Source organism: Toxorhynchites rutilus, chromosome 3 (genome assembly GCF_029784135.1).
Source record: "Toxorhynchites rutilus septentrionalis strain SRP chromosome 3, ASM2978413v1, whole genome shotgun sequence".
Taxonomy (NCBI): Eukaryota; Metazoa; Arthropoda; class Insecta; order Diptera; family Culicidae; genus Toxorhynchites; species Toxorhynchites rutilus.
The window spans coordinates 319,408,180-319,432,368 of NC_073746.1; the positions used below are offsets into that span (position 1 = coordinate 319,408,180).

The following is a 24,189-nucleotide window of genomic DNA, read 5'->3' on the forward strand; positions in this document are numbered from 1 at the left end:
ATTTCTGCCAAAGTTGAAATGTTTTCTGCCAACGCTTGTTTGGGTGTATGAACAATATCAGAGCTATTTTAGTGAATCTTTTTTCATTGAATTGCTGTCATGCAATGTAATTGTGAATGCTGATTCAAGTCCTCAATTAATATGAAAATCACATGAAACTTAACATTATTGATACCCGAGAATAACGCAGCCCTGAATATGAAGGATTCAGTGAAACACGAAAAATATCAATCCAACAAGTACTTGAAACAAATAATATGTTTAATGTTATATTCTACCATTTCATCCATAGTTCCGTCATATCTTCCTCTTCTACAAAATAAAATAGAGATACACATTAGTCAGTTGCCTATGACGAATTCGGCCAACAACCCAATAAATTGTGAACGTAAATATTTATCATCAATTACCAGCGGCGTTTGTCGGGAAGAAAAATCACATGTCGGAGATAATTCCCCATACAATAAATACTGACCATCCACCACCCGCAATCCACCGTCCCTCCCCCGCCGGACATGTGTGCACATCTTTTTTTGGGCCCCCTCCTCCCGTATGCCGGTTCCGAAAAAGAAATAACATCGATTTGGTTCGCCGTTTGGAAGCTCCGAATCGTCGCGTATTGTGTTGCATTTCGTTTCGCCGTCAATATATCATCTGCATCTTTTTTTTTCGAAAAAAAAAACCGCTGCGATGTACGCGTTCGCGCGCGTTGGCGTTATGCGGCGCGTGGCGAAACAGAAACCCTTCCTTCACAGTCCACAAATGGAAGCGAGGCACCTGTTTTGGTATTATTTTTCCCCCCTTCCGACTACCGACACTCCCGGCATCGAACAGTTCGTTTGTTTGTTTGTTTGTTATTTTTTCGGTTGGTTTGTTTGTTATTCCCTGACTCCTTCATCATCGCACGCTGCGCGCATTCACAAGTTCACCGAATAATGGTCATTATTTGTCCTTTTGTTGTCGAAAAGCGAGAGAGAGAGAAAAAAAGACGTTAATAAATAAATAAACTGACAGTCAATGGGTGTCGATTAGCTTGAAGAATTCGCCGCAGAACTGATGAGAGGAGAGGTGAGTGCCCGAAAAAAAGCAGGTTGAAAATAAATCATCTTCCAACGCATCGTGTCGCTCCGTTTGATCGGTATGGATTCAACAGATCATGATCAATGTACCAATGTCGAGTGCCCTCCTTCTTCTCGTACTTCTTCACCGATGTGTGTCCCGTTTCATTAGCATATTTAGACATGAGAATTGCTCACATCGCATGCTAGCTAACCTGGCGTTGGGAGTATAAAGACTCGACAAGACGACGACGACTACGACGACTTGTGTACTTCTAATGAACTCATTCAGAGAACGATCGGAATCGTGCATGGATTCGTGAGGTGCGCATTACATTGATTAATATCACTCCGGCGGCTCTGGAACATCGTAGCAAGATGGACCGACAATGTTGCTCCGGGGGTAATTAATGCAGACATTCCGGCAATCAGTCAGAGGTTTGAAGTGAGAATATATCAATTTTCCGAATAAGGTTTGTTCGCGTTCGAGGGACAGGTGCGCACTCCGATTGGCCCCGTACGGAAGTTGGAATTGTTCTGAGTAAGAAGTCATTGCCGTTGGATACAATTTACAATACACGACATTCTGACAAGCCCTCTCGAGCAGAGTTGCCATGATAAAATCTTTGTTTTTAGTCTGAAAAAATCTTTTTATTTTAGTTTTTCCTAAATAAAAATCTGTATTGAAATTCGTATCCATATTGGGGGCAAAAGTGCGCACTTATTGAATTGTACTTCTGAGGGAACTTGTAACAAAAATAAATGCTTTATCATTGCCAGCGAGAGTAGCATCATCACCAGAGTGTGTAGGTGTTATATGATGTTTCATGGGTGGAGATGGGTTAGTTATTATTGTCGAACATGTGGAAATTTTTGGGAGGGAGGAGACTGACAATATAAGATATATGAAAATGTCCAGCATTTGAAACAGAATTCTTTTTATTAACAAATCAAGTTTATAAATACATAGTTACCTTCACTTGATTTATTTGAAACTCATTGTTGAAAAAAAAAATATTTATTACAAGTTCATTTGAAAACATAAACATAAACGAAACATAACCGTTATCAAATTGAATGCATGGCCAGATCCTCAGACTGCTCACTCGTAAATACTTGTCTGAAACGCCCTAGATGCTTGGCACATCCCTGCAGAAGTAGAAATATCAATAAAAGAAGATTCAAATCCCAATTCACAAATCACTCACTGATATGAGCCTGTTCCTCAGAGCTGATTCAGAAATACCGAGGTCTTCCGCAATCCGACGCTTCATAACTCCCGAAGCCTCTGTCGGGCCATTTGAGCATTTCTAGAGTGCATTTCTTCAAATCTTTTTCCTTCTTGTGGGTTCCGTTAAAAATTTGGTTGAAATATTTTAGATTTTTTGACGTTGGACTTCGTCTTTCATTTATATACCGGGGTGTAAAATCAAAGTTTCGAAAACGAAAGCGTTACGCCGGAGACCGAGGCTTGAGCGTTAATAGCTCCTAAACAACTGAACGAAATGGAATAAACACTTCATTCGAAAGATAAAATGTCTACGCGTTATATAATTGTTAATTTTTTATCAAAAACTTGTTTCAATAGCCTTAAAATTGCTTTCAAAACAGGCTATTGAAATCACCAATCACCATAATTGAACAACGATTGGAGCATGTTGTCGCTGTTGTGGTGAAGCTAACTTCGTTTATCATGAAAGCGCTGATGAACGGTGTCACCAAGGGCCTGTTTGTGCAACTTAGGCCAGAAGGGATTCCATCAGGAGGAGAGTGATGCCACTAAAAAGGCGACCAAGAAAATACCAGCATCGAAAATTGGTTCCGCTTTGAGGCATCGGAGCAGCCGCCACACACACGCACACACATACACGCGCGCAATTCTTTTCGTTTGCTGGTTATCGAACAGAATCCAGAAAGATGTTGCTGCAAAATAATATGCCGGTTCCCCTTGGAATTGAAAATTACATTCAAGCGAAAGAGTTTATTTTAATGTTTTCTATCCATATTATACTGCGATCAAATACATTTGATTATGTGATTTGTCAATCAAGAGCAATTAGCAGGTAAGCTTCTGAAGATTATTATTCCCCATCAGTAGAATATATTCGTATCCAATATTGGATGCATAAAACCTTGTGACTTCAACGTAACGCTCTCGTTTTCGAAGTTCATTTATTCATTCATTCAGAATGGATTCAATTTCAAAGAGTGATCACTAAATCAACGATAGTCCTACGTCACCCTTGCCGTTATAACCCACTTCCTGTTTTTTGTTTTTTTTTTCAGAGCAAAACGCTGATGCGAACTTTTGCCCCACAAGCAATTTTTGAACTAATCGAATTTTTAAAAAAAACTCTTGAACTTTTCCACAAAAACGAATACGCACTATCGTCTACTATAGAATGAAGGTTACCTTGACAGTGTAGTTTCTAGCTTTCCAGTTATTTTAGGTAAGTTAATCGTCATCTCCAAAACTGAAAAAAAAATTATATCAAAATAGCGCAAAACTCTTTTTAGCTCATAACTTTTTGTCACTTTCATCAAGTGTATCATGTTTATATGTGTGAACTGCTGGTGTAATAATGTATCAAACGACTACACTGTTGTCGAAATGTTATGCTCGTTTGCTTCAAAATCGCCAATGCGCACTTTTGCCCCGCACTACTCTATAGGTCGCTTCTAGCCATCAGTGTTTGGCTTTGTGTGTGTTGCTTGTTTTCGTTGCGCAAAACCTAGAACTAGTTCATTTCCTGTACATGTGACTAGCACACCTTCGATACTTTTAGTTGCCATTCGTATTTGCTCTCGTGCGCATCGGCTCCGTTCTGATGCAACAAGCCACTAGCTTTGTTGATGGTTTTGACTAGATTTTCCAAGATCTCGCACAGCACGCAAAAAAGATAGTGTGCTTTGCGTTATCCAGTCTCGCATCTCACCAAGTCATTGGGAGCTGTCTGCAACAAATGAGCGAGGTAGAAGACAGACGAGCGAGCAGACTTTCTGTGCGCGCTGAAATTCCGAGAGACGAGTATCGATTTTCTCTTCCTCACAGCCCTTTCATGTGCAAGCAATTAGACCGGGCTTTAGCACGCTAGATTGGGATTGGCTCTTTTTCTTCTCTTACGTAAAATTTTGTGATGTGTTCAGGAAATGCCTCATCGCGTTTCGATGCGAATGTTGCACATGTGTTGTGAACACGAAGAGATGCTCGTGCATTAGTGCTCTCGTGACTTTCTCGTGTACTTGCCTCAAAGTGACATTTGGTTAGGCCTTCTGAGATCTCGCAGAGCACGTAGAAGAGACAATGTGCTTTGCCCTATTCAGCCTCATATCTCACACAATCATTGCGAGCTATGTGCAACAAATGAATTAATTGATTGGATGATTTTAGCAGCGATATTTATGTGAAACAGTGTTCTTCATCACTAATTGTTCTACGCGCCATATGACGAAGATTGAAATTTCATAATTTGTGGCTAAAAACGATTGTTAACATACAAAAATTCGAAGTTTCGAAAATTCCAAAAAATTCGATGTTCCACAAACATCATCAAAAATAATTTTACCATCTTGTACCCATTTTTCAAATTTTCCACATGACTTCTATTTTATATAAAAAAATAATAAGAAAGAAAAAATATGTATTTTAGATATTGCAAATAAAATTTATAAATAAAAAAAAATTAGAAAAGCACAATTTTTTTCTCAGTGTATATTTATCTCACGTTTGGACATCAATACTCTATAACTCTTTCTAAGACACTATTTCGGTAGGACTCATAGTTTTTGAGATATAAATTACCAAACATTTCTCTTACTAAAATCGATACGCCCTTTTCAGAAGTTACACTTGAGTCAAAAAAATCCCAATTGCTGTGGAAAACTCATATTTCCTCCAACCCAAACGGAATACAATGTAAGTTTCGAATCCAAAATACTCATGTTTTGTCATTTGTCGATTTCATTTGGAATTGCTCTACAGCCAGCTGTCGAGAAAATAATGGATTACTTTTTCCCCAACCTAATATAGACTTGTTTTCAGACACAATTTTCGCCCATGTTTTCTATCCATATAAAAAAAAAGAAAAAAAGAAAAAAAAATTACATAAGAAAGTATAGCAACTTCTAAAATTAAATCTTTTGAATAAAACCTACCTAAAAAAGATATTCCACATAAAGCTAAATTAACAATATTAAAACATCTGCAAACTAAAGGTATTATATAAAACAGCCCCCCTATATAACGAATATTTTGTATATTTTTTATATTATGAATAATTACCCCTGCACTTATAAATAATAATGCTTTAAATAAAGCATGAGTTAAAAGATGAAAAAATGCTAATTTAAATTCTCTAATAGATAAAATTCTTATTATTATTTCTAATTGTTTTAAAGTAGACAAAGCAATTTTTTTTTTAAATCAAACGCAAAATTAACCCCTAATCCAGCTAAAAATATTGTTAATCCTGAAATTAATAAGAAAATTTGACCAAATAATGAATCTAGTAATAGAATATAAAAACGAATTAATAAATAAACCCCTGCAGTTACTAAAGTTGAAGAATGAACTAAAGCAGAAACAGGAGTAGGAGCTGCTATTGCAGCAGTTAATCAAGAAAAAAAGGGAATTTGAGCTCTTTTAGATATAGCAGCTAACACCACTAATCCCCCAATTACACATATTTCAAAATTTCTAAATAAAAAATATAATTTCAACTTTCATAATTTAATATCCAAGCAATAGCGAATAATAAAGCTACATCACCAATTCGATTTGATAAAGCAGTTAACATTCCAGCATTATAAGATTTTACATTCTGAAAATAAATTACTAAACAATAAGAAACTAAACCTAAACCATCTTACCCTAATACAAATCTAATTAAATTAGGTCTAATAATAATTATTATTATTGATATAACAAATATTAAAAATAATAAAATAAATCGATTTTTATTAAAGTCTCTAGTATTATAATCATCACTATAAAAATTACTAAAGAAGAAATTAACAACACAAAAGCTATAAATATTACTATTATTGAATCAAACAAAAAAGTTAAAACAATTGAAATTGAATATAATGAAATAATTTCTCATTTCTCATTTCTCATCAATAAAATAAACTAAAAATTAAAAAATAAAATCTAACCTTACAATAATTAATTAAAGAATTCACGATTTAAAATGAAAACTCATATCATTGACACCACAAATCAATATTTTTATTAAACTATTTAAATTAAATTCATGATATACAAATATCACTTTTTAAAATTAAAAAAATTAAAGGTAATCAATGCAATATTAATAATTAATATTCCCGTCTTGTTCCAAAAGACAAAAAAAAATAATCCTAGAATAAATATTATCATGTTGACTTTATGAAAATAAATAAAGAGTATATGCTGCTCTAAAAAAAGATAATAATCTTGACCCAATTATAGTTAATCAAGATCATCTTACAATTCTATTTATTAAACTAATTTCTCCTAATGAATTTAATGTAGGAGGAGCAGCTATATTTCCAGCACATAATAAAAATCATCATAAAGCTATTCTAGGCACAAAAATTCAATGTACCTTTATTAATTAATAAACTTCGTCTATTTATCCGTTCATAAGAAATATTTGCTAAACAAAATAATCCTGAAGAACATAAACTATGAGCAATTATCAAAGTATAAGATCCTTTTAATCCTCAATAAGTTATTGTTATTAAACCCCCTAAAACAATTCCTATATTAATTAATGCTTTCAAATCTATTTGACGTAAACAAATTAATCTTACTAATACACCCCCTATTAAACTAGTTCTAATTCATCAATAATTAAATTTTATCCCTAAAATTTGTAAAAATGAAAATACCCGTAATAAGCCATAACCCCCTAATTTAAATAAAACACCAGCTAAATTATAGACCCAGAAATAGGGGCTTCAATATGAGCTTTAGGTAACCATAAATGAACTAAAAATATTGGTATTTTTACTAAAAAAGCAAAAATTATACATAAATATAAAAATTTTAAATTATAATATTTTAAATAATTTAATATAATTAAATTTATAGCATTTAAATCATTCTTAATAAAAAAAATCCCAATTAATAATGGTAAAGAAGCGAGTAAAGTATAAAACAATAAATAAATTCCTGCTTGTAAACGTTCTGGTTGATATCCTCAACCTAAAATCAAATACAATGTAGGAATTAATCTTCTTTCAAAAAATAAATAAAATATAAATATTCTTAAAGAACTAAAAGTAAATACTAATATTAATAATAATAATAAAATTATAAAAATAAATAATTTTCTATAATTAAAAACACGATAAATTATTTCTCTAGATATTAATATTAACGCACAAATCCAAAATCTCAATATAATTAATCCATAAGAAATTAAATCTAACCCAAAATAATTAGAAATATAACAAAAATAATTTATTATTACAATTTTAAATATAAATATAACTCCCCCTAGAAATAATAAACATTGAACCATTTAAATTTTTTTGTTATATAATAATAATAAACAAATAATAAAAAAAAATTTTAACATTGTAAAATTGAAAATCCAAGAAAATAATCATTCCCATGTGTTCGAACTATAGAAACTAAAATGGATAGCCCTAACACCCCTTCACAAACACAAAAAGTCAAAAAAAATATTCTAAAATATTTTTTATTCTCTATATAATTTAAAAAAAATTATATTATAAATAATATTAAAACTATAAATTCTAATGTTAATAATATACACAATAAATGTTTTCGTCTAGAAATAAATACTAAACATCCTGTCATAAATATTATTATAATAAATAATAAAAAATAAATTTATCATTACAGGTCGGACGCGATTATATATAATCGCAATTTCACTTTCAACGTTAATTTTCGAATCCAATACATAATCGAATCACAAAAAAGCTATTTTTCTATTAATGTTTGACATTCATACAATAATGAAAAAAATGTTTTCTTGAGATACGATTATGTATAGGATTTGAAAATAATTTTTGAAAACAAAAATGGTCGACTACATATAATCGAGTCCGACCTGTAATTTAGTTTTTATAGTGCAGCGACCCCATAATAACAGACGGGTTTTGTTTACCCAAGATTATGATAGAGCCAGATCGAACCGAAATGAACACATCTTTATCACACGAACCTTATTGAGGATCGTGTTAGTCATAAATAGATAGGGTCGGGATAATCCTGAATAAACACAAACATCTTAATCGCACGATCCTTATTGAGGATCGTGTGAGTCAGTTTTATGATAAGGTAGGTCGAGACCGGGCCTAAATAAATACATCTCTCCCGCACGATACTTGTTTGCGGATCGTGTTATTCGTAGTTCGTTTTACGATAGGGTTTTTGTTTATGCTCTGGTGTTACGATAGGATCGTGCTTATCTCAAGCTCGCTTAACACATCGCGATAAGCCTCTAGATGTAAGAAACATTGATATATATTAGGGATTGAAAAATAAACAGGGGAGTCAGTTATAATACGAACGTCATAAGTGTCGTTATTCGTCCGAAACCGCTCGACTCCGTTCAATAGTTTAATCAAAGCCTTAGTCTTGTAAACTAAAAATAAAAATATTTTTTTTAAACATCAAGAAAAAAAGAAAATTCTTTTCCATTAATTCCCAAAATGAATATTTTTAATAAACTACTATTTCTTTATTCACTTGCAATATATATATATATATATATATATATATATATATATATATATATATATATATATATATTATATATATGTAAAGAAGTTGTACGTTATATCGAAGCATAATAAAGTACTCACAAACGTAGTCTATAATACATTATTGTGTTGCTGTTTTAGTAAAGTTAATGAATAACTTCAATCAGAAGACGAAGCCAGCCTTTCTCATGATGTTTCCCTTCGTACTGTTGATTAAAGCTTGATTCATTTAGAATCCGGAATCACAAAACCAGCTGTATTTCGGAATTGATCGAAGGTACAAAGCTTGTTTTAGCATCACAATACAGGTTATTCATTGTTCTATCAGAAAAAAAAAATATTGAAAATAAATTTCCTTTACACTTTGGAAATGTGTACGTTATATCGAGGTAAAATGTACGTTATATCGAGTGACGTTATATCGAAGTTTCCCTGTATATATATATATATATATATATATATATATATATATATATATATATATATATGTTTCTCCGTTGAACTGAATACAGGTCGGACTCGATTATATATAGTCGACCATTTTTTTCCAACAATTATTTTCAAATCCTATACATAATCGAATCTCAAGAAAACAATTTTTTCATTAATGTATGAATGTCAAACATTAATAGAAAAATAGCTTTGTTGTAATTCGATTATGTATTGGATTCGAAAATTAACGTTGAAAGTGAAATTGCGATTATATATAATCGAGCCCGACCTGTACATGTTTGATACAGAGAAGTAAGTTTCCATTCATAATGTTTTATTTTCAAAGCGTGCTATTCCACCTGAGTATCCATTGTCATTTTTGCTTCACACCAACGGAACACGCAGCTTAGTTCCATAAACGCGAAATCCAATTTAACTCATAACGATGTCATTCAAGAATGTATAATTCATTTCATTCGATTTTTTCCTCGAAGTTGAAAAAATTGTACGGGCATAGACGAATACCACAAAATAAAGCCGGCTCAAATCAAACCATTCCATACTCGGCTTTTGCGCTTACCAACACATTTGCCGTTCCATTTTGATTTATATAGATAGCGCAGACGTTTGCATAAGAATGTAGGACATCGTCCTACATCTGAATGTCGAAAACAGATGATTCTCAGTTAAACAGAATCGAAGGCTACATGAATAAAATGGGTGAGATGGGAGAAATATTATTAACATCAAGCCGTAACTATTATTGGAAGGTTCTTTAACACGTTGAGCCCAGCGTCGGTACAAAATAATAAAATAAAAATATATACGGTTTGTTTTCGGGTGTTTTACAAAATGTGACTACTTTTTAATCGAATTTCTGACTATTTTCTATTTATACAATAAGTATCTTTGGGAGCTGGGACCGACACTGATATTGTGATGCGGGCTGAATGGAAAGCGAAAGAAGAAAAAATCAGGGCTCAACGTGTTAAACAATCTGTATATTCTGTATGAGACCCAAAAAAAACTGTAAACTGTAAACAGATCATTCTGTAGATATGGTAACCCTGCTCGAGAACCCACCCTAGTCGAGAACAATCCTTTTTCTGGGGAGCTAGCGGGCGCTACCATCTATCAAAAGTAATTTGTTTGGCAGCACACCGGGCGTGTTTTATTTATTCACGAAAAAGCACAAAATAACAAACCGAAAGCAGCGAGGGAGAGAGAGAGACTCCTGAAGTCGTGATATACTGATCTCCCGCGCAAAAACACTAGTTATGAATCATTATTAATTATTTAGCTAAATCGATCGATAAATTGTAATCGGGGCGGATAGGTGAGCGAACTGCGCGGCGCAGCGCAGCAGCGGTCAGCGTTTTATCTGCAGATTGGACTCGACTTGGGCGGGGTGGTCCAAAGGTACGAACGAAACATAACAATAAAAAAAAACAAAACGGCGCAAAACAGAAGGAAGCAGAAAATTGATGAAATTGCTTTTGTTGGATTGTTGCACTAAATTACCAACCGAAGCTGACTGATATTTATCATGTGTGCTGTCATGTGGTGTGGTTTCGAACGCCACGAATTAATTGCAAAGGCGTAGTGAAAAATGATAATGGAAACGTGACTCGGTTGGGACCACATACCCCTATGTGTATGAACATGTGTGGGAGGAGAACATAGTTCGCAGAGGCGTTGTCGATTTTGGATTGCAAAATCAAAACCTTTGCTCCAAATTGGCAAAGTTCAGAAGACGACGAATGAGGTTCGTCTCTTGCCGAACAAATCGTTGATGTCACTTTGACAATTTTCATAATTTCAACGTTTCAACCATTTTAACGAGCAATATTTCACCCCAAATCCGATAGCTCCTGCAGTCATAACCATAAATTACGCACAACTTTTGTACCGCTCCGCCACTTCATGTCGTATTTTTAGGTTCGCCAATGCCATTTCATTGCGCAAAAAAGTTTGGCAAAAAGCAAAGTTAACAGCCTCGAACGGAAAATCAATATTGTGACTCGTTGACCCCGGCTTATCTAAATGACAATCGTCGCAGAGGGAAGCGTTGTCGAAAAAAAACATCAGCTAAAAACGAAACCGTCGTCAGTTTTAATAAACAATTTAAGCTGCTGCTTTCAGCGACCGAAAAAGTAAAAATTTTATTACTACAAATTCCGACTCCGCGCTACTTAATACTCTTGCTCTTAACGGCAGCCGGCTGGCCGATAAGGAAGAAACAATTATCCTTCTCAGCCCTTCTCCCCCCTCTTGGAGCGTCCCGATTTCACACCAAAAGGTCGTAAAGATAAACATAATAATTCATAATTCACTCCTTCTCGAGTGGTGTGAAGCGCATTGCAGGCGGTTTCACGCGTGCATTATCCCATATCGCAGCGGTTACTTCAACGCCGGAGCATCTGAGGCTCTTCCCGTTCTGGTGCCCCCTGTCCTGCCCCTCCCAACGACGCTCGCGTGACGATAAGTCATCTTCCCCCTTGTGGTTTTTTTTTCTCAATGCGACCGCCATCATAAGAAGCTCATAATTCAGCTGCACTTTTAAAAACACATTTAATTAGCGTCATCAGCAGCACCGTGGCACCGAGGAGTGAAGCGGCTCGTGGAGCCACATTTCGATTAATCTTTGCCGATCTGTGCGCCGGCGACTCGGCGCAGCCGAAAAGCAAGAAAAAAATATATTATAAGACGAGCTTACATATATATATATATATATACAATATAAAATAAAGATCAGCAAACGGTGGCTTCTGCAGCAGCAGCAACAACGACAGCGTGCAAAAATCTCGTAACAGTCGAAATAATAATCATTTATTTTCATTTGCACGGAGGATCGCTCTCTCTCTGACTGCTCCTTTCGGTTTTTTGGCTTCACGAAAATGGCTTTTCCCACCAGCGAGAGTGGCCCATACGCAGGAAGCGTTCCCAGCGTGCGATCTGTGATCGCGCCGAAAGCAAAAATTTATGCCGGCCCACCGCCGCCGAAATCTCGCCGAATGCTCGGAAGGGGCCTCTTGTGAGATGGCACACCGAAAAAAAAAGATCAACAGCGAAGAATGGACCTCCGAGCGACGTAAATTGGACAAATTGAATCATTTGTCTTGTGTTGCGGGTCGTTCTCGTGTGAAAATGGTAGGATTGATGGGATTTCAACTTCCGTCGGAAGATATCGGATGTTCTAATAAATTTGAGGTCTGGGAACAAAATTTTTTTTTTAAATCTGTGATGGTCTCAAAGGCCCTTTCATTTTTTTGGGTCCTACCTCCACCCCATACGTTTCTTTTGGAGTGGGAGGGACTGATTATCTCGTAGATAATTAGTTTTTCAATGTTATATTACTTGATGTCGTCGGATTTTTTCTGGTACTATATTTCTCGTTGCGTCTACTCCCGCGTATGGCCATCACTCTAAGTCCATCACATCTAGTCAATTATGAAATGTACATTCTGTAGTCATTATATAATTATCATTTTGTTCTCATTCGCTGACATTCATGTCAGTGGTCAATAAAATTTTTTAACGAAGTCAATTGTTGTCCTTTTGAATTGTGCAATATTTGTCATTTCTTTAGCGTCTTGAGGTAATGTGTTGTAAATTTGTAGTCCACGATAGAAAAGTGATCGTTGTGTCGTTGTTTTTGTAAGATATGGTAATCTAAAGTCAGCTGCTCTCCTAGTGTTATGAGAGTGCACGTCTCTTCCATATTCGACATCTTCCATCAAATAATCAGGTAGTAATCCGAGTTTCATTTTATGAATAAAAATCAGGCAATTTCGGACAGTCCTTTGTCGTACGGACAACCATTGAAGCATATCCAACATCGAAACACTTGGTGTGTACCTACTACATCTAAGAACAACTCTCATTATCTTATTTTGTAAACGTTGCAGTCTTTGTAGTTGCGTATCTGAAGCATGTAGCAATACTGTAGCACAATAATCAAAATGTGGCATTATAACAGACCGTACATACGTTACCTTAGATTCGAATGTTAGATACCTGTTTATCCGGCAAAGCACACCATATTTAACAGCCACCTTTTTTATAACGTAGTCAACATGTTCAATGAGCGTTAGCTTCTCGTCGACTTGCACACCTAGATATTTAACAATTTTTACTCGTTCAATCATTACACCATCCATGAACATAGGTGGATGTCCGTCTTTCTTCCGACTTCCGATTATCATCCAGTACGTCTTGGAAAGATTCAGACAAAGTCTCTTCATTTTCAAATACTCCGTAATTATTTTCAAGTCTTCGTTTGCCTCCGCTATTGCTGTAGACAAGTCATCATTCACCCAATAAATTGTAGAGTCATCGGCAAACAATTTCAATACATCTCTTCCTGTATGATATTTCATGTCATTAATATAGAGAATAAACAACAAAGGACCTAACACACTACCTTGAGGAACGCCTAAATCATTTAGTCTTCGATCCGATGTAGTATTTCCAAATCTAGTTCTTTGACTTCTATTATTCAAATAGCTTGTAAACCAATGCAAAACCACACCAACAATTCCTATGTTCTATAATACTTGAAGAAGCATCTGACTATCAACAATTTCAAAAGCTCTTTTTGAAATCCAAGAACACAGCTACCGTGTATTTTCCATTCTCTATATTAGACTTCCATTTGCGTAATATTAAGTTTATCGCAGTCTCAGTAGAATGATTCTTTCGGAAGCCTGATTGTTCTGGAATCAAAATGCCTTTTCTGTTGATGAATTCCAGCAACTGCTTCTTCACACACAGCTCTAAAATTTTTTCTTGCAGTCTCAACATATTTATGGGTCTGTGTAGCTTTGCATCAGTAGTGTTTGTCACTTTCGGGATAGGTATTACTATCGATTCTTTCCACGGTTCTGGGACTACACCGCATCGAAGACTTTCATTTACGATTCTCAACAACATACCATTCATAACTAACGACGCGTCTCTAAACACTTGGGTTGACACATTTCCAATTCCTGATGTACGTTTCAAATTCTTTATTAATTCGTTGAGTTCATCATTTGTAACCAATGAGAAATTCCTCAAATGCGGATCGTCTTCAACTGACACTGACACTAACGCTGACAACTGACACACATTCGACACCAACACTGTCTGACATGGAGGAATGCTTTCATGTATTTCAATCACGCTATCAACAAAATACTCATTCAATCGATTTGCAATTTCTTGTTCGTCTGTTATTTCTATGTCATCAAAGTTCATTATATTCGGTTTCGTCGTCTTGGAATTCAGTAGTTTTTTAATTGTTTTCCATAATTTTCTTCCGTCATATTTATTTATTTCCAATTCTTCTTGAAACATTGTATTTTTTGCCTCTCTCAGCGCCCTCGAATATAGATTTCTAGCAGCAACATAATTATTCCAGTTTCGCGTTGTTCTATCTTGCCTATGCTTACCACACAATCTATCACGGCGACACTTTAGATTAGCCAGATGATTGGAATACCAGCTGTTTACTGGATGTGTTGTAACGATTTTGATATCTATTAGTTGCGATACACTTTTTTCTAAGATTTCATCAAATGTTCTCGCTTCACCATGAATATCGCCTCCGACAGTAGAGGAAATAGACAAACTTTGTCTTAATAAATTGCAAAGACTCGCCTGATTATAACGAACCCATGATTTAACCGAAACATGCTCATTTTGAGTGTCTGGAATAAAATTGCTACCTGGTTTAACACAAATAGTCTCATGATCTGAAATTCTATAATCATGTAAAACGTTTGCCACGCAGTTTTCATGATTAGAAAAAACTAAATCAATCTTTGTGCTACTTAGTTGTGTTACTCGGGTGTCTTGTACAACGTATTGCTTCAAACCGCACACATCTGCCACTCGTCTCAACTCACGACTCTCGTACATACTGTTATAATTTATATTGAAATCACCACAAATTATATTTTCGATACCATCATGCATCGCATCTGAAAGCCATTCATGCTCAAGTAATCTCAAGAATTCGTTATCACTGAAACTAGGAGAATGATACACGCCGCCAACAAGTAACTTCTGATTTCCTGCTCTAATTTTTATTGCAAGGAACCAACTTCCATTTTTCTTATCGTTTTTAACTAACTCTACCAAATGTCCATTTTTCACATATATGGTAACACCACCAGTATGTTTCGAATGTGATATGCAATTTATCATCTGGTATCCAAGAAGAGAGTATAAACATAGATGACATCATCAGTCAAATGTGTTTCAACAATTACCACCGCTAGAGGTTTTATGTCATATATGCTGAGAGAAATGTCATCGAAATGAGTGGATAAACCAGCCGCATTCAAATATACAATCGACAGCTCTGGCTGCTATTTACCATAGTCAATAAGCTCTCTTGCTTTCCTAACTTTTTCCTGGTATATGGTACATTCATAGCTTAAAGCCGTGTGGCAGATATCCAACTGATGATCAGCATCAAACTTCTTCTTTCGATTGTTCTTGTCACAATTGATACATTTTTCATACTCTGCTTTACAATCTTTTGACTTATCACATTCAGCACAATACGGACAACGTATACTATCATTGCAATCTGGGGACTTATGCCCGTAGCTCCAACATTTGTAACATCTCAAGACACTAATTGCTTCGAAAACTCTGCATATTTCCCAACCGACAGTCACTTTTTCCATTTTCAGTAATACTTCGAACGTTACCGCATCAACTTCAATAATCGCTATATTTGCGCTATGTTTCCATTTTCTATTCTTGTATGACTTAACGAGTTGTATCTCCGCATGTTCGTTTAAGTTATTTTGTTTCTTCAATTTATCTAAAAACAAAGAACCATCACCTTCTTTAATTTCTTCGTCATGACCAACAATCCTCAACATTGGTTTGTTTGGCTGTCTGATGCGAATTTCATACTTTTTTCCGAGTTTTTTCTCTGCTTCCTTCAATAAAACGGCAGCAGTTTCCCTCGAGTCACATCGTATGAAGGCCTCCCCTGTAGCTTCTACAATTCGCATCGATTTGATCTGCAACCTTACTGGATCAAACGAGGAATGCAGTTCAGAACGGGTAATATCAATGTTTTGTTTATTCTTTGGTTTGAAACAGACAGTTTCATCAAGTTTCATCATCGCAGAAGACTTGTCTTTTATCATTGTGGTCATTTTGTCAATTGGAACAGTCTCAATCGCAGGAGCAGATGCTACACCGCTTTCTTCACCTTTGTTACAGTTGTCATTTCTATCAAGATTTTCCTTATTTGCTGTTTCCTTAGGTTTCCGATTTCTAAGTACTCTTCTTTCTACATTTGAAACATTTTTCGTTGTCATCGGTGCTACTACTGAACCATTATTTTGTTTTTCAGCAGCAACAACAATATCCGACCATTTAACAACATTATCATTCAAAGTTTTATTATTTCTCCCGGTATTATTACTTTTATTTGTTTTATCATCCAAAATTTCACAAACATTTTCTTTACCTAATTCATTTTTTAAAACTGATTTCATAATATTTTCGATACCTGTCATAAAACTTTCAGTCATCTCTTTGAATTCGTCACGCAACATTTTTTTCATCTGTTCCATGTTTTCCTCTTAAGTACTTGACACGCAACATTTTTCTTAACACTACGCATTCGTTTACGACACTCATAGCAGACATACAGCAAAGCGCTATTCTCACACATACCGTGGATGCCGTTCTTGCTTAAGCCGGAACAGTGAACATGCCATATCTTTCCACACTCTCCAGAACACCTCACGCACTCACTCTCTTTCAATACAGTTTCCTCACATTCCACACACAAAACCATTGTAGCACGCCTTGGCCAAGGCGAATAGCCCGGCGCGGCAAATACAAACAATGTAGACAAACGACACCGGCTGATTTTTAATTGTTCAAATTGAACTGGCGAAATTTTCTACATAGAAAATGTAATGCGCTCGAATACTTAGCTCTTCACACCGTCCTCTAGACAAACTTTCTATCACATAAATTTACAAGGATTTAGACACATTTTTAATCACGATATAACGATTCAAATTTGGACATGCAAAATTCGATGTTTACACTGAGGGTACTTTCGATAGTAACACTACGCAGACATTCTGACATTCTGACAAAGGACCGAAAAATTATCATTTGAAAATTCCACTTCAAGTGATTGTCACTCGTTTCAGTCGATAGAAAGACTTAAAAAAAATATGGTGGATGGTGTCCAAAACACGATCGCATCGTTGTCGTGAGACTATAACATTATTTGATACAATCACTTGTCTATCACTGTGGATATTATTTCAAAATAAAACGATTTACACATGTACTCAAACACAAATATTCAAACGAAAACATGTACATACAAACAACGAGAAGGTGAAAACAACTTTCATGAAGCATTTAATATGAATTGAAGCGCTTTTGCTTTTTTTTTCTAATATGAAGATTGCTAATTTCAAAACATTATCTCTAAAAGTTAACCCTAAGATTGAAAAAAAAGAATCCTGATTTATCACTGACTGAAGCCAAACTGGAATAAAAATTGCAAATGACATCTCTGACATCGCAATTTTTCTTTTCCAGTTGAAATTAAATAACAAAAATCATAAAATACCTCCCGATCACTTTTGACCTTTAATGTTTCTTAAATAGACACATATTATTCTATATAAATTGCTCGCACTCGTGATTATTCAGCCAGAAACAAGAAAAAAAGCGTTTTCCATTAATGAGTGGTGATTACGTCAGCCATGCATATTTGGGCAGTGATGGTCTTTAACAGTGTTTAACTTCATAGTTAACTGAACTGAATTTGTTTTTTTGTGTATAGTGACTTCAACTCATGGCTCTCGGCATTTGTTCATTACCGAAACGGATTATCGAAACGTCGCATCAATCCAATGTGGTGATCGACATGAAAATGCATAAGGGGTGATGTGACACCTTCAACATTACCAGTCCGGGAATGCATCTCGAAAGCAAACGTCGTCCCGGCAACAATTTTCTAGTCCGAATTATACCGTAATTCTTTTGAATCCGGACACTTTTTCATTATATTTACAGGGTCTTTCAGATTAAACGCTCACGCTCACGCGTCACAAGAACTTGAATTGTTAGTGAAATCGTATTACTCGAGCCTTAATGAAACTTTGTCCTCTTATGACAAGAGTTTCAACGTTTCTCGTCGTCGATTACATCCTCTGGGGGTACGTGAAGGACTGTTGCTATGTTAAAAAGCCACAAAATTTGGAGGAACCTAAAGAAAAAATAACTCGGATTTTCAACAGCATCGAAGTCGTAATGTTTAAAACGCGTTATCGAAAAAAGGGGTGGTCACATCGAAAATGACCTAAAATCAGCTTTATTTTCGTTTTTTTAAAATAAAAATCGGTTTTATAGAAGCTATTAAAATTTGTTGCGTGATCGTTAAATCTGAAAGACCCTGTAATATCATACCAGAACCATAACATCTTTTGCATGTTGAATTAATGTGACTGATAGTAACTATCAGGGCCCGAAATTTTCGAAGATGAAAAATGAGTATCGTCTCTCCTCACCAGTCCCTTCTCTTCGACTAGAACTACTTCGGCATTCGCCCACAACAAAAAGTGACTTGACTAGAAAATGGATTGACAAGCGTTGGGAGCGAGGATGACTGATGAATTATTCTAGTCAATAATTATTCCAATTGACGTGACTAATGAATACAAATCTGCCTCTTCATTCAACTGACTTCAGTTCACACTTCTACATCCTCCTTCCTCTTACGTATCTCTTACCCGCGTACACAATCTTTTTTTTTTACGTCCATATAAAGTGAAACGAAAACTTGATTTCTGATGCGAAAAAGTAGTTACACCATTAATGGACGGTTTTTTGTCTACCCATCGTGAACTCAAACCAACGAACTTAGATAGTTATCAAATTATAAAATTATAAGTGTCCTCGCGTTAGTATTAGTGAATAGCGTGAAATTTGGGAGAAATTCTAAAAAAAATTTTAGCCTCCGAGTTCAATACACAAACATACAGAAAAACGGGTTTATATCAACAAAATTCACAAATTTGTTAGTAGATGTCTTCCGGATAAATGTGACACAATCATTAGTTCTTATCATACAACCAAAAGTTTATGGCACTGGGTTTTGCAATATAGGGACGGGTTTGCCTATACTACAATTATTTCGTTCATGTTTGTAGGGTGGTGTTTTGACGTAGAACTACGTCTTTCATTAAGGGTGCCAAATCAGAAAACGGGTCACGTTTTTATGAAATAAAGTTAACGTTAATAACTATTTTTGCAGCGAACGGTTTATGGCGACTTACATACCAAACGAATCGGAAATTCCCTAAGATTTGTTTGATATGCTATACATTACCATCCCATAGTCGGTATATGGTTTCAATTGATGAGAATTGGAAGCATTCCCATTTCCTCATACATTTGTTCTGTCCATGTGTGTGCTTTCCCGAACAGAGCTGTCAATAACGAGCAACTTATCGATGAGCAACTGAGCGCAAAACGGAGATAAGTGTGTATATATTTAGTTTCTTCAAGTCATCGATATACGAATATTTGTGTGCATCTTCGCTACGCTGAAACCCCATTTGTATCTGCTCTCGTGCGCATTGGCCCTGTAACGATGCAACAATTGCCTAATTTCTTTATGCTATCATTGACGATTGTTTGGTGTTGCAAATTATACAGTCGTAATGATAAATATAAAGAAGGAGGGGAGATAGCGGAAATATTTACGCTAGGGTATTGGTAATGAATCTCTGCTGAGGCAAATATTCAGCCTTTTTCCAAGCAGTTAACATTGTTTGTTTTCTGTCATAATAAATGCTTCGTTGGTGCCTTTGACATTGCATCAATGCATTGAACTGACGCTGTGGTGAAGCAGGTGTTAAGGTTGTGCACCAAGTTATTCTATAAGTTTGATTAAGTTATTAATTTATTTGGGCTCGCGTGCCAGTCGCAAAACTGCTTTCAACGAGGATTGCATTTGCGCTAATCTTGATCATAATGAAGCAGTGCTACTCTTTTCGAGGTTGTTTAACAGATTATTTCGGTTATTTAGTCACCAAGAAAGTAAATGTCGTTCTGGAATTTTGTATGTGATTTGGTTTCGCTTACCAGTAGCAAAACTTCCTCCGCTAAGGATGACAGCTGCGCTTATCTCGAGCATCATCTCTGCCATCACAATAATAAATCATCAAACAATTATCGTCAAATACAATAAAAAAAACATTTCAGGGCGATCAAACTGGTAGAATGGTAATTTCAAAGTTTTCGTAGCATTATAAAATAATATCCGTAGTTATAAACAAGCGACTTGAATTAAACTACAGCGTAGTTCTACGTCAACAATGCGGTCGTGTCTTGAACACAACCTCCTATAATTCTTTTTATGTATGTTTTTTTTCAAATTTTTATTTTTGATATCATATGTACTCAATATATACACATTGCATGTTGGATCGATAATATATTGTGGTCATATCAACAATACTTTTTTTATAATACAGTTTATTCATCCAGCTTCAAAATGCTCGCGTCCCTTTTTGCTTTTTTTCGTGTGGTGATGTGTTTTTAATAATGTTTCGCTGTGTGCGTACGAATATAGTAATCATGCACTCGGGATGCCAAAATAATCAATGTTGGAATGATATCCATTCGAGTGATTTTCTGTTTTTGCGAGTAGGATTGGAGAAAAATTGAGAATGGAATAATAACTTATATTTGCTAATGTCATATTTTGGGCATGTTTAGTGTAAACACTGAGTGATCTCATAGAGTATTATCGCTCCATTTTGATAACCTGCAGCATTGTCACCGAAACCGAAATATTATGTGTGTGTGTGTGTGTGTGTGTGTGTGTTGACTGCTGTACGCAGAAGTATTGGTTTTGTTTTTTGTTCCGTTTTGCGCGTGTTTGTTCATTCTATGATGCGGTGCTGTGTGCGAATAAGCTTCGTGTTCGGATTGTGTTTCGTATACACTCGCATTTGAGGTTACTGTGGGATAATATTCGTTGTAAAACAGTGGTAATTAAATTGGAAATTAAACATTCAAAAATTTAAAAACCGACAATACAAATTCAAAAATGAAAAAATTTAAAAAATCGTGTGATTCCTAAATTATATTCTGAAATAGTTTGAAGAGGTTCTCTCGGTTGCATTCTCGGGTTTCCCGCGGAAGGCTCTCCGACTTCGCAATTAGATTACTAATCGTGACGGCGAGGGATGTATTTGCGGAAAGGCCTGGGGTGGTGACCGGCAGGGCTCCTCTGGAACCAATAGGATCGGGGAACAAGCGTACACGCGGTGAATAATAGAATAAATCGCCGGGACGAGTGTTACTAGGGAGGTTTTCTCGGTGACCTTCTCAGGTTTCGCAAAAATAACCCTCCGTCGTCGCGATTGAAGTGTGATACAGAGGGCCTCATTACGAGCGTCGCTTCGCAGTGAGGGCGAGATGATTTGTATGCAAGGTTATATACACTTCATCTCGTTTTCACCGTGAGGTGATGTTCGTGAGTAGGCTCAGAGTAGGTGTAATGAATAACGGAACATATCGCCGGATCGATTGGCCTTGGAGGAGTTTTCGCAGATACCTTCTCAGGTTTCCCACTATTGAATCTTCGTCAACGCGATTGGATTTCGATGAATAGTACATGCGATGAATACTAGAATATTTAATATAATATATTATATAAAATGTATCAATTTTACAGGTTTTCCTTCTCAGGATACCTAAAGATAATCTCTGCCGCGTTTTGTAACAAATGAGATTTTCGTTTTGTTCAGAGGTCAATTGTTCGCATTTACATAATCACATCACTTACCACGATGAATCCTGATTTTTCTTAACCATTCCCACTAACAACTATCCCTTCCATGATAAACGCTAGGGAACCACGCTATAGAGGCGACCAGTGATGGTAAAAAATCACATTCAACGATCAATCAATAAAGGTAATATTATATTATCAGGCACGTAGCGTGACCGGCACGGCACGTTTCATGCAAGACAAATATTATTGCGTGTGTTTCAAATGTGTATGCGTATATATAGCGGAACGGCTCCGGACATACACAGCACGTTTCAGACAAATGCATGAAGGAATTCTCGAAAAGAATATTTTGCCTGTGCCGGGCACGAGCTACACGGACGAGTAGCACCATACATACAAATCAAACGTCGAAGTTCGTGGTATGGGTGCGATCGTCGCTCTTTGGTACGACATCGGTTCAATCATCAGTAGCATTTCTCCGCTCCGTCTGCGCTGCCGGTCCCTACAGAGAAGTTGCTATGCCTGATGATATGAATACATCATGTATTTGTCTGCCGGTTTCAGTACGTGCCGTTAACGCTACGTGCTGGATAATATAAAACGGCCTTAAGTATATCCCTCTAGTCGGATGTTTTTAAATCACCCCCAGCAGGCGATGCTCTTTTATCCTTCATATGTACACAGAGAGATAACTTGGAACGGTGAGCTACCAAGATCTCAAAAAAGCAATATGAAAGAGAAATCCCCACTGTATGCACTCTCGAAGCGTTACTTCTACTACTCAAGGTTTATCGTGAGTGCAAGCCACAAACGATTAATCCCATCCCATAGAGCGGATGATGAGTTCTTGATCGGAAAGTGTACAAGAGACGATCAACTGAAATCTTACGACACTCATCGAGGGATTTTTAATTCTCTATTGCACTGACCGCAGTGAGTGGCGTGTCGATTTATTTTGCTGTCGTCTCCCGCCCGATGAACATCAGACGGGTAATGATGGATGCATTTGATTAATTTTATTACCAGCAGATTTGGGCGAATCTCATCCCGCCCAAAATCGTTTTTTAGATTCCAATAATTCAGAACATTCTCATTTCTCTTCAAATATTTTTTCTAATAATAATTCAATTAGTGATTGCACGAAACACTTTTCGAATTCAATGGAATTTAAGATCCTTTTTATTTTGTAGATAAAACGGATCACATATTTGATTAACTAAATATTGTGTGGTTACGTTTTTCGTTACAAATAAATGTAATGAATTAGTATGGACATATGTTATTCATATATCGTGGACTTCCGACATATGTGGCAGTAGATTTATTGAACGGCCAATGTTGTTTTTCATATCCCTTCAAACTTGTTGTATCTCTTGAGTGTATATACTGCTTTGTCCGCAGATTTTTTTGGTTGAATCTGGTTAATTTCAGGTATTCAATCTCCATATTGTCGAATAAATACTGTTGGAACAATCGGTATCGCAGAAAATGATTATCAACATCCTACCTAATCATCAAACGGTATGCGAAGAATTTAAGTGAACTGACATTGGAATATATGCTTTGTGAGGACCACACAATTATTATCAGAGCGGATAAACGTCCGACTGGAAGTCATGAATATCAATTTAATGTTCCCAAAATAAATTTATCCTTTGAAAGTCGTTAACCTTCCTAAAGATGATCAGATGGAATACATTCCAATGTCGTTTGGAATAACCGAATCAACACCTTATGATTGTGATGTTGTTTTTGCTATTGTTCTGGATAAGGATAAGGATAGGGATAAGAAAACATTTTAAAACAAAGCTTAATTTTTTGACGTGGGACTACGTCTAACCGGAATATATGGAGGGTAAAATGAAAAACTAAACACAGAACATGCAGGAAAAAATCAAAGATTTCGAATGCTTATAGCTCGAACATTTCGTACTGGATAGGAGAGATGTTTGCATCACTTGATAGGGAATATTTCTACGCATCTATCGCAACTAACAAAATGTTGTTTTTCATTAGATACACAATTGAATAACTGTAAAATATTAGGCGTTATCTAAACGCCCTAACTGCATCGTTTTGATTGGCCCGATTTACGGATTCCCTAACACAGCCATCAAAACCAAGCAGCCTTGGGGAAATCGGCATTGCAAATACATGAAAGTAGGGGGACTTTTGTTCTCATCGAAAAAT

The 24,189-nt window shown here is 35.8% G+C and overlaps 1 protein-coding gene and 1 pseudogene across 1 annotated transcript in view; one reads left to right on the forward strand and one right to left on the reverse strand.

Moving 5' to 3' along the window:
* LOC129775821 (zinc finger protein sens) overlaps positions 1-24,189 on the forward strand; it is a 379,673-nt gene that overhangs the window by 304,953 nt on the left and 50,531 nt on the right. The window lies entirely within an intron of this gene.
* Positions 5,137-6,147, reverse strand: LOC129775822 (NADH-ubiquinone oxidoreductase chain 5-like; annotated as a pseudogene).